Source organism: Oncorhynchus nerka, linkage group LG10, assembly GCF_034236695.1.
Source record: "Oncorhynchus nerka isolate Pitt River linkage group LG10, Oner_Uvic_2.0, whole genome shotgun sequence".
NCBI lineage: Eukaryota > Metazoa > Chordata > Actinopteri > Salmoniformes > Salmonidae > Oncorhynchus > Oncorhynchus nerka.
The window spans coordinates 66,091,174-66,102,273 of NC_088405.1; the positions used below are offsets into that span (position 1 = coordinate 66,091,174).

Genomic DNA, 11,100 nt, shown 5'->3' on the forward strand with positions numbered 1-11,100 from the left:
TTTTTAAGTATTGCTTTTATACATACAGGAGTCCTACAATTCTATATCAAATGGCTAAATAAGATTTTATATCCATCTTCCAAAACAATTGTTAGCCCTTAGATTGCAATATCTATTAAGCTAAGACCTACAGGGGTCAGCGATGCATCTTACCTACAGTTGCCAAAGATGTAACTTGCGTTTCCCAAAACACCACGCAGAGAGAATATTCGCTACGTGCGTTGTTGAGGCATGTGTTGATACTGACAGGATTGAAAGGAAGGGAGAGCTGCTCTCGGATCAGCGTTCTCCGATTCAAATCTTACCTTAACATTTAGAATTATTCCACAATACTGACGACGGATCAGCACCTAGAGAGACATCACCTAAGGCTAGAAATATTGAGGTGGCTTACTCTCATGCTTACCCTGTTTCAAGAAGTGATGTCACTGAGAACTGCCCTTATATATAGGACCTTCCACCCCTATCTGGGATAATGGATGCTTGATGAAGACCTAATGGTAGAAACGTTATTATAATAAAATCACATGGGAGTTTATTTTTATTTTTCAGGAATTCACTTATAACTCCAGCACCTACAAAAAATACCTGGATGTGCATATGTTCTTCAGCTTTTATTAAATATGATTTCTTGTCATCACTGATGCCCAAAAGGTCACAAGGTACAGGGGAACTGGATGGGTACCTTGCCTGTGTATCAGACAAGATTGACATGCTTCAATCCTTTCCATACATAAAGAAGCCGTCTCAAACTGAACACAGGCCTGCCTGCCTCTGCTGCCTGTACGCATTTGTTTTTTAGCTGTGCTGGACTGGTCTTTACTGCAAAGCGAGCCAGGAGAGACTTGTTTCACTTTGAACATCTGCTCCTGCTGAAACTAAACGGCAAGTTGAGAGGAGTTAAAACAGAATTACTTTGTTTTTTCTGAAGGAACACAACATATCATAGTGTACTCTGTACACGTAGGCTATAGTTTATCTATCCCCCTTTCTATTTCAGGGGGTCTCAAAGCTTTGCTCATTCATTTTGCATTTACAGTACATGAGATTAAGTCGTTGCCTCTAGAGCTAATTTGACATCAAATCCTTTAGGCATGTCCAGTGTGCCCTGGCACTATTCATTTGGCATTGAGTGAGTGAGTGAATATTTCTTCTCTTCCTTTTTCTATTTATTGCATGAAAAAGATTGTGACAAAGTTTAGGTAACCTTAGGGAAATGAGTTAATTATCAAGGTCAATGTTTTTATTTTGAAAGTACCAACATTATTTATTTTTATACCTGTAGTTGTACTTCTATTTGAGTAAAATGTCATTATAGTAACAGCACTTCTACTAGATTAGGATATTTTAGTTCTCTTCCCACCTGTCTAAATGTCATATTTGTTGCTGGTATATCTTACCTGTGGATCTGAGTATTATGCCTGAGACCTACACTGGTGTCTTACAGTAGCCTCAGAGAACCAGACATGGGTTCAAATACTATTTGTTCCCTTTCAAATAATAGAGCTTGCCAGATACTGTAGGCAGGGTTTTGCGCTTCGGACTATTCCATTGTGCCTATCATGACACAAGGCCAGACCCAGATGCAGACACAGGAGTCAGATGGTTGGAGTCTTACAATTTTTATTAATCCAAAAGAAGTAGGCAAGAGAATGGTTGTAGACAGGCAAAAGGTCAAAACCAGATCAGAGTCCAGGAAGTACAGAGTGGCAGACAGGCTTGTGGTAGAGGCAGGCAGAATGGTCAGTCAGGCAGGTACATAGTCCAGAAACAGGCAAGGGTCAAAACCGGGAGGTCTAGAAAAAGGAGAAACGCAAAAAGCAGGAGAAATGGGAAAACGCTGGTTGACTTGGAAACATACAAGACGAGCTGGCACAGAGAGACAGGAAACACAGGGATAAATACACTGGGGAAAATCAGCAACACCTGGAGGGGGTGGAGACAATCACAAGGACAGGTGAAACAGATCAGGGCGTGACAGTGCCAAACAAACCCAATCAAGCACAGCTAAACATTTGAAAGAAAACAAATACGATTTTATCCAACAATAGGTCTGCAGAGCAGAGAGCAGCACCCTGAACAATTTGTTGTGCTAAGTGCTATTCCACCCTTTCTGTCAGTGTCTTCTACAGTGTATCCTTACTGGGGCTCAGGGTATCACACCACTAGTCTGACTTCCCTGCAAAGTGCTGCTTCGTAGTTCCCACAGGGCACACAGATGTTAGGATGGCCGTGCATCCCTCATCCCTCCCCCCCGCCACATGAAGCCGGGCACTCCATCTCCTCAGGGCTGACAGTCAGCCAGGTCGGTGGGCGCAGATTGCTCAGGACGTGTGCGAGGCGCGTCTGGGGACAGGCGGTGAAAGCAGGCAGGTACAGTAGGGGAAAGCATAGCGTCTATCTATCTACAGTGGGGAGAAAAAGTACTTGATAACCTGCAAAATCAGCAGTGTTTCCAAAAATCCAGAAAATCACATTGTATGATTTTTAAGTAATTAATTTGCATTTTATTGCATGACATAAGTATTTAGTCCCCTAGTTTAAGAACTAAGCATCTGCTCATAATTCTGGCAGAAACAATGGCAAGGTGACACTCTCCATGAGAATGACTCCCAGAGAGGCTTTCCAGTAGATTGTTCTCCCCAAAAGTACCAATAGTAATTGTGTCAATAAACAAATCAATAACGAGAATCAAATTACTTAGATGAAGATAAGCCTGAGTTTATTATCGCTGCATTAACTGTAATGTTACCAAAACAAACTAGATTAACTTTCCCCAGATTGGCTGACAAACTTCATTTTAAATCAACCATAATCAAATTCCTTTAAACTGAGTTTAAATGTATTTGCCTAAGGTGTATGTAAACTTCAGACTTCAACTGTATGTGTGTGAGTGTGTTTTTGACCCAATCAGCTGAGATACCCTTACCCATCTCTGCAGGGGGTGGAGGCTTCCCAAGACCAGTCCGTAAACACAAAGATTGGTAAGGTTATTTAGGACAGTCAGAGCAGGGGGAAAGGGAGAGGGAGGGAGAGAGAATTTAGTTTCAGGACCCCATTAGCCACTGCACATGCCGCAGATAGTCTTCCTGGGGTCCACATAAAAATAAAAAATGCAAGTAGAGAACAGTTATAGACAAGGACATAAGATATTACATCAAATTCATTAGAACAATTCAGTTAGAGTTATATGTTGGAAAGACACAGAGACAACAAAAATACTATTTATACATTTTTCATATACTGTATACATGTTACGAATCCCTTTGGCTCGGCAGTCTAGGGGGGATAGTATCGAGACAGACTCTTAGCAAGAAGTAGCATAACTCATGCAAAGTGTGATAGTGACAATGTAACGGTGAGAACGAAATAACCACAGACAACTAATATCTACCATCAAACACTCAGGGGGGGTGGGCTGAGCTATACCCAAGGAAAGAAACAAATGTCCAAAAATACCCCTAAGCTAGACTAGCCTACTTCCATACAGCTAACTAACCAAAAATACAGTGGGTAGTCCGCCCAGTTCTAACTAGTGTTCTTAGACAAAGTAGTCCTACGGGTAGTGTATGCCCATGAGCAACTTGTCTTGGTTCCCCCTTTTCCCACCATCAAACACCATAACAAAAACAATACTCACAGGTGGGGACAAAGTGATATGGAGGTGCTAAAACAAAAGAGCTCTATCCAGAGGACGAGAGAGCGATATCGAGACACAAAGAGATCAAGCTACAGAGAAAACAACTGATTGGGTTTTTAAACCAAGGGAAAGGAAATGTGATAGGGTAAGGGAAAATGAGGAGGTGTGTCTTCTGATTGATGACTGCCACCTGTGAGGGGAGAAGGCAACACACACCTTTTATTTTTTTAACCTTTATTTTACTAGGCAAGTCAGTTGAGAACAAATTCTTATTTTCAATGACGGCCTAGGAACAGTGGGTTAACTGCCTGTTCAGGGGCAGAACGACAGATTTGTACCTTGTCAGCTCGGGGATTCGAACTTGCAACCTTTCGGTTACTAGTCCAACGCTCTAACCACTAGGCTTCCCTGCCGCCCCTTTATCTGTAACATGAATAAATGAATAATCTTAAACAGTACAGTTCAATTAGATCTTTAGAAAGAGGAGAGGTGCTGTGATTACAAGTAGCATCTGGTGGCAACTCATTCCATGATGACATGGCTCTATACATAACTGAGCGACGCATTAAATCTGTTTTTGGTTTGGGTAGAGTGAAAAAACCTATAGTGACATGACTGGTGGGGTATGTATGTCTGTTTGAAGTGTATGCAAATATATTTTACAAGTGGTTAGGCATTTTCAACACAAAAATGTTTCTTAAAAAGAATACAAGAGAAGTAGTCAAGTTCTCCTCAAACCTCAACCATGAAAGACTATCATGCATGTTGTTGATGTTAGTTATGTGTGTGTAGTTAAGCGCAAGGTTTTCTGAGGCAGCTGCAGCTTTGCTAGGTCTTTCTTTGCTGCAACGGACTATGTTACCGGACAGTAATCCAGATGGGACAAAATCAGAACCTGTACAGTTGATTTTTCTGTCAAAAACGCAGATATTCTGTACCTCTCCCCATCTTCACAAAACCTTTGTCAATATGACTTGACCATTATACGGTGCCTTCCGAAAGTATTAATACTCCTTGACTTATTGCACATTCTTTTGTGTTACAGCCTGCATTCAAAATGGATTAAAACGTGTAAAAAACACCATCAACACACAATACCCCATAATTACAAAGTGGAAACATGTTAGAATCTTTGGCAGCATTTACAGCTGTGAGTCTTTCTGAGTACGCCTCTAAGAGCTGTATTATTACACCTGTATTGTACAATATTTGCAAATTATTCTTTTAAACATTCTTCAAGCTCTGTCAAGTTGGTTGTTGATCATTGCTAGACAGCCATTTTCAAGTCTTGCCATAGATTTTGAAGCCAATTTTGGTCAGAACTCTAACTAGGCCACTCAGGAACATTCAATGTCATCTTGGTACTTGTGTTTTAGGTTATTGCCCTGCTGCAAGGTGAATTTGTCTCTCAGTGTCTGTTGGAAAGCAGACTGAACCACGTTTTCATCTAGGATTATGCCTGTGCTTAGCTCTTTTCTGTTTATTTTTATCCTCAAAAAACTCCCTAGTCCTTGCCAAGCATACCCATCACATGATGCAGCCACCACCATGCTTGAAAATATGAAGCGTGGTACTCAGTGAGGTGTTGTGTTGGATTTGCCCCAAACATAATGGCTTGTAATTCCAAGACATAAAGTACATTTCTTAGCATTTTTCTTTTTTAGTTTTATTTTAGCGCCTTATTGCAAACAGGATACGTGTTTTGGAATATTTCCTTTTCACTCTGTTATTTAGGTTAGTATTGTGGAGTAACTATTCTCAGTTTTCTCCTATCACAGCCATTAAACTCTGTAACTGTTTTAAAGTCACCATTGGCCTCATGGTGAAATCCCTCAGCGGTTTCCTACCTCCAACTGAAGCCCGAAGAGCCAGCTGAAGAGTGGAAGCCTGACGAGTTGGCTGAGGCGTGGGAGCCTGACGAGCCGGCTGAGGCATGACGTGGGATGGGATCCTGATGAGCCGGCTGAGGCGTGGGAGCCCGACGAGCCGGCTGAGGCATGACGTGGGATGGGAGCCAGGTAAGGCATGGAAGCCTTGCCTTAGCTGGTGTGAGAGGGAGGCATCCGCATGAGCTCAGCCATCCACATAAAGAGATGTGAGTGCAATTATTGAACTGGGAACATTTTCATGCTTGGAGACATTTTACAGCATGACGTCACAATCAGAACACGATCAGAATGATTGAGCACTATTTCACGCTGGAAAGATTTTTACATGAAACGTTTCTTTGTGAGGCATTGGAAAATCTCCCTGCTCACTGCTCAGCTGAGGGACCTTACAGATAGTTGTATATGTCGGGTACAGAGATGAGGTAGTCATTCAAAAATCATGTTAAACACTATTATTACACACAGAGTGTGTTAATTTTTTATTAACTTGTAAAAATGGCTAAAACATAATTCCACTATGACATTATGGGGTATTGTGTGTAGGGCAGTGTCACAATCTTAATTTAATACATTTTTAATTCAGGCTGTGACAAAACAAAACTAGGAAAATGTCAAAGGGTGTGAATACTTTCTGAAGGGACTGTAACTGACCATCCAATATTACTCCTACGAGTTCAGCTTCTTCAACTTGTGCAATAGTCACACCATATATGCACAACTCCAGTTGAGGTTTAGGTCTAAGAGAATGCTTTGAACCAAATAAAAAGCCTTTTTTTTAGATGTATTTAAGACCGATTTATTGTTAGTTCCCCATTCTGACACTGACTGCAACTCCTTGCTAAGAGTCTCAGTGAGCACACTGGCTGTAGGTGCGGATGTGTATAGTGTGCAATCATCTGCCTACAGCGGACAAGTGGCAAATCATTTGTAAAAATAGAGAAGATTAACAGTCCAAGGCAACTGCCCTGAGGGATACCGCACTGTACATATCTGATGTTAGAGGCTTCCATTGAAGAACACTCTCTGGATTCTATTGGATAAGTACTCCCTGTTCAACATGACTGCGTGGCCACACACGTCTCCAACTCAATCAATAAGTTTGCAGACGACACAACAATGGTAGGCCTGATTACCAACAACGACGAGACGACACGGGGGGCCTTGGCAAAGTGGTGCCAGGAAAATAACCTCTCCCTTAATGTCAACTAAACAAAGGAGCTGATCATGGACTTCAGGAGACAGCAGAGGTAGCACGCCCACATCTACATCAACGGGCCGCAGTAGAGAGGGTGAAAAGCTTCAAGTTCCTCGGCTTGCACACAGTGATGTAAAGTACTTGAGTAAAAATACTTTCAAGTACTAACTTGTTGGGGATAGGGGGCAGTATTTTCACTTTGGATGAATTGCGTGCCCATAGTGAACTGCATCCTACTCTGTCCTAGATTGCTAATATATGCATATTATTATTACTATTGGATAGAAAACACTCTGAAGTTTTTAAAACAGAGGGCTGTGATGACTGGGGTCAGAGATGACACTATCTCACTCTTTGTTCCAGCACGGTCAGGACACTGGGCTGTGATGACTGGGGTCAGAGATGACACTATCTCACTCTCTGTTCCAGCACGGTCAGGACACCGGGCTGTGATGACACTATCTCACTCTCTGTTTCAGCACGGTCAGGACAGATGGCTGTGATGACTGGGGTCAGAGATGACACTATCTCACTCTCTGTTCCAGCACGGTCAGGACAGAGGGCTGTGATGACTGGGGTCAGAGATGACACTATCTCACTCTCTGTTCCAGCACGGTCAGGACAGAGGGCTGTGATGACTGGGGTCAGAGATGACACTATCTCACTCACTGTTCCAGCACGGTCAGGACAGAGGGCTGTGATGACTGGGGTCAGAGATGACACTATCTCACTCTCTGTTCCAGCACGGTCAGGACAGAGGGCTGTGATGACTGGGGTCAGAGATGACACTGGCACATGAAAGTGGATTCTCAATTAAGTTGAAAAACTCCTTGTACTCCATGATATCCTTGAATCTTGACTCAAACTCCAACTCTCCCAACACACACACAAATGCATCATAGCTAAAATGTTGCAGTATGTCTGGGTTGGATGTGGTGACTGCTCTGAGTTTTGGGAAATGGACAAACTGTCTGTCAGGTATGAACAGTGTGGTGATTTAGTTTTGAAATGCTGTGACCACACGCAGCATTTTTCCTGGAGTTTTAGCTCTCCCTATGAGCTGGAGATTCACCGTGTTCAGGTGGCAGGTGATGTCAGTTAAAAAATGCCAGCTTTAATATCCACTGTGGATCATCCATCTCTGGCTCCTATCTCCCTTTGTTTGCAACACATTCACAGATTTGAGGGAGGAGAGAGAGACATTTTTACAAAACTCTGCCACGAGACAGCCATCTCACCTCATTGTGAAATATCAAGTCGCCGTATTCTGTCTGGTATTCCTTCAGCAACTTGCAGAATTGTCGGTGATTCAGTGCCCTCGCAATAATAATGCTCACCACGCACATGACTTGCTGCATCACATTCTGTAAGTCTAGCCACAAGTGCTTCCTGATGAATGATAAATTGAAACGTAACAAATTCGGGAATATGCTCTCTTTCTCATCAGGCCTATAAGTATCTTCTCCTTCCCTCGCGTGTTTGGGGTCGCGTCAGTGCACAGAGATGCCAGATTTAACTAGTCAATATTATTATCAGCAAAAAATGTAACAAGGGCTTTCAGAATATCCTCTCCTCATGTTTGTCTCTGAAGGGGCAGTAAACATAAAAGTTCCTCTCTGAACAACTCGTTTTGAGGGAAGTGGACCCAAACACATCATTAGACAATGTCACTTACATCAGTGCTTTCGTCAAGCACGATGCTAAAACACAGCGCTACAGATACAGTGGGGCAAAAAATTATTTAGTCAGCCACCAATTGTGCATGTTCTCCCACTTAAAAAGATGAGAGAGGCCTGTAATTTTCATCATAGGTACACTTCAACTATGACAGACAAAATTAGAAAAAAAATCCAGAAAATCACATGTAGGGTTTTTAATTAATTTATTTGCAAATAATGGTGGAAAATAAGTATACTGCCATCTATCTGTCGTCCAGGGCACAATATTTATATTCAATGAAGTGATTCAGGCCTGCATTAAACACATTGAATTGAAATTGTATCATTGCTATGTATTATGTATTATGTATTATGAAAGGAAAATAGGAAAATCACAGTGAGCCGCAAATATGGCCTGTGGGCCTCGTAATGAGTACCACTGGTGTAGATGAAGGGGAGAAGACAGGTTAAAGAAGGATTTTTAAGCCTTAAGACAACTGAGACGTGGATTGTGTATGTATGCCATTCAGAGGGTACATGGGCAAGACAAAATGTTTAAGTGCCTTTGAACGGGGTATGCTAGTAGGTGTTTGAATGTGTTAAGAACTGCAATGCTGCTGGATTTTTTAAATGCCCAACAGTTTCCTTTGTGTATCAAGAATGGTCCACCACCCAAAGAACATCCAGCCAACTTGACACAACTGTGGGAAGCATTGGAGTCAACATGGGCCAGCATCCCTGTGGAATGTTTTTGACACCTTGTAGAGTCCATGCCCAGATTAATTGAGGCTGTTCTGTGGAGAAAATGGGTGCAACTCAATATTAGGAAGGTGTTCCTTATGTTTTGTACACTCAGTATATATTTATATTCCAGACTCTGACATTGCTCATTCTGAAATGTCTTGATTTCTTTCATTTTACTTTGGGGAATTTGTGTGTATTGTTCGGTATTATGGCACTGTTGGAGCTAGAAAAATAAGCATTTCGCTGCACCTGCGATAACATGCAAAATGTGAGTACGCGACCAATACAACTGGCAGCAAACTGATTGGTCGGCCAGCAAAGCATGCTTTACTATTTTTAGGTAGTGGAATTACTTCCTTCCACGCCTGTGGACACACACACACCCTTAGGGTTTGGTTAAAGACATGGCAAATAGGGGTGGCAATACAGTCTGCTACCATTCTCAGAAGTTTAATATCTAGGTTTATACCTGGTGGCTTATCATTATTGATCGAAAACAATAATTTTTCCACCTCTTCAACACCAACTTGACCAAATTCAAAACAGCAATTCTTCTCTTTCATTTTTAGATTTTCAATACACAATTATGATGGTTCACTGTTCAATGTTGTCATTTCACTTCTCAGTTTGTCCACTTCACCAGTGAAATAGTCACTGAAATGATTGGCTATATCAAAGTGTGGTTATAAATGACTCCTCAACTTCAATGAACGATGGGATTTAAATGGGTTTTCTGCCCATAATATCATTTAAGGTGCTCCAAGTCTTTTTCCAATGTTTTCTTTTCATGTAATCTTGTTTTGGTAATATAAATTAAGTTTAGTCACCAAATGTCTCAATTGAGAGTATGTCACCAATAAGCTGAACAGCTTATAGACTTGTTTCCACCTTTTTTGCATAATTTCTTTGAACCATACAAATGTTCAATTCGTCTAACAGTTGTCACAGTTAGTTTCTTAACAGGTGAATGTTTGTCAACAATTGGCTAGAATAATTTTACAAATACTCCAAGTACGGCATCTGGATTCTCCTCCGTATATACTGTACATCAGAACAAAATAATTCAAGAAGAGTCCTGAAAAAAACATTTTGTATGATCTCTTATAAATAACTTTAAGGCCTGCAGAGAGAGCGAAAGAGAGAGAGCGTTCAAGCAGATCTATTTTTTGAAGTCGGTGACCATCGTTGGTCACCACCTTTTCAAGGTGTGTTGCATTATGGGGATAAAAATGTCGAACTTGCGCCTACATGTCGACTGCATGAACTTGACAAAAATCTGGTGATCAAAGGTCATGAACTTGACTGCAATCGACTACAAGTTTTTTCTGTAGTTGCTCTTCACCAACTTCATCCTACAGCCATTGCCTGCATTGTGGGAGGCTCTATTGTCAATCAATCATAAGGGTGTTTTTGTTTGACCAACACAAACGTGACCAAAGATATTTTTATTTTAATTTTATTTCACCTTTATTTAACCAGGTAGGCTAGTTAAGAACAAGTTCTCATTTACAACTGCGACCTGGCCAAGATAAAGCAAAGCAGTGTGACACAAACAACAACACAGAGTTACACATGGAATAAACAAAGTTATAGTCAATAACACAATAGATAAAAAAGAAAGTCTATATACAGTGTGTGCAAATGGCCATAGTAGCGAAGTAATTACAATTTAGACAATTAACACTGGAGTGATAGATGAGCAGATGGTGATGTGCAAGTAGAAATACTTGTGTGCAAAAGAGCAGAAAGTAAATAAAAACAATATGGGAATGAGGTAGGTAGATTGGGTGGGCTATTTACAGATGGACTATGTACAGCTGCAGCGATCGGTTAGCTGCTCAGATAGCTGATGTTTAAAGTTAGTGAGGGAAATATACGTCTCCAGCTTCAGCGATCTTTGCAATTTATTTTTACGTCATCGGCAGCAGAGAACTGTTAGGAAAGGCAGCCAAAGGAGGTGTTGGCTTTGGGGAT

At 41.3% G+C, this 11,100-nt stretch overlaps 1 long non-coding RNA gene across 2 annotated transcripts; it reads right to left on the reverse strand.

The window, feature by feature from the left end:
* Window positions 1–1,619: 1,619 nt before the first annotated feature.
* LOC115136474 (uncharacterized) lies at window positions 1,620–3,718 on the reverse strand. Of its 2 annotated transcripts, XR_003864630.2 has the most exons (4): window positions 3,641–3,718; window positions 2,930–2,951; window positions 2,144–2,405; window positions 1,620–1,796 (listed from the first exon to the last, which is right to left on the reverse strand). It is a non-coding gene; the product is annotated as an uncharacterized LOC115136474 (long non-coding RNA). The 2 variants fall into 2 exon arrangements; XR_003864629.2 differs by having other exon boundaries at window positions 1,620–2,405.
* Window positions 3,719–11,100: the final 7,382 nt, after the last annotated feature.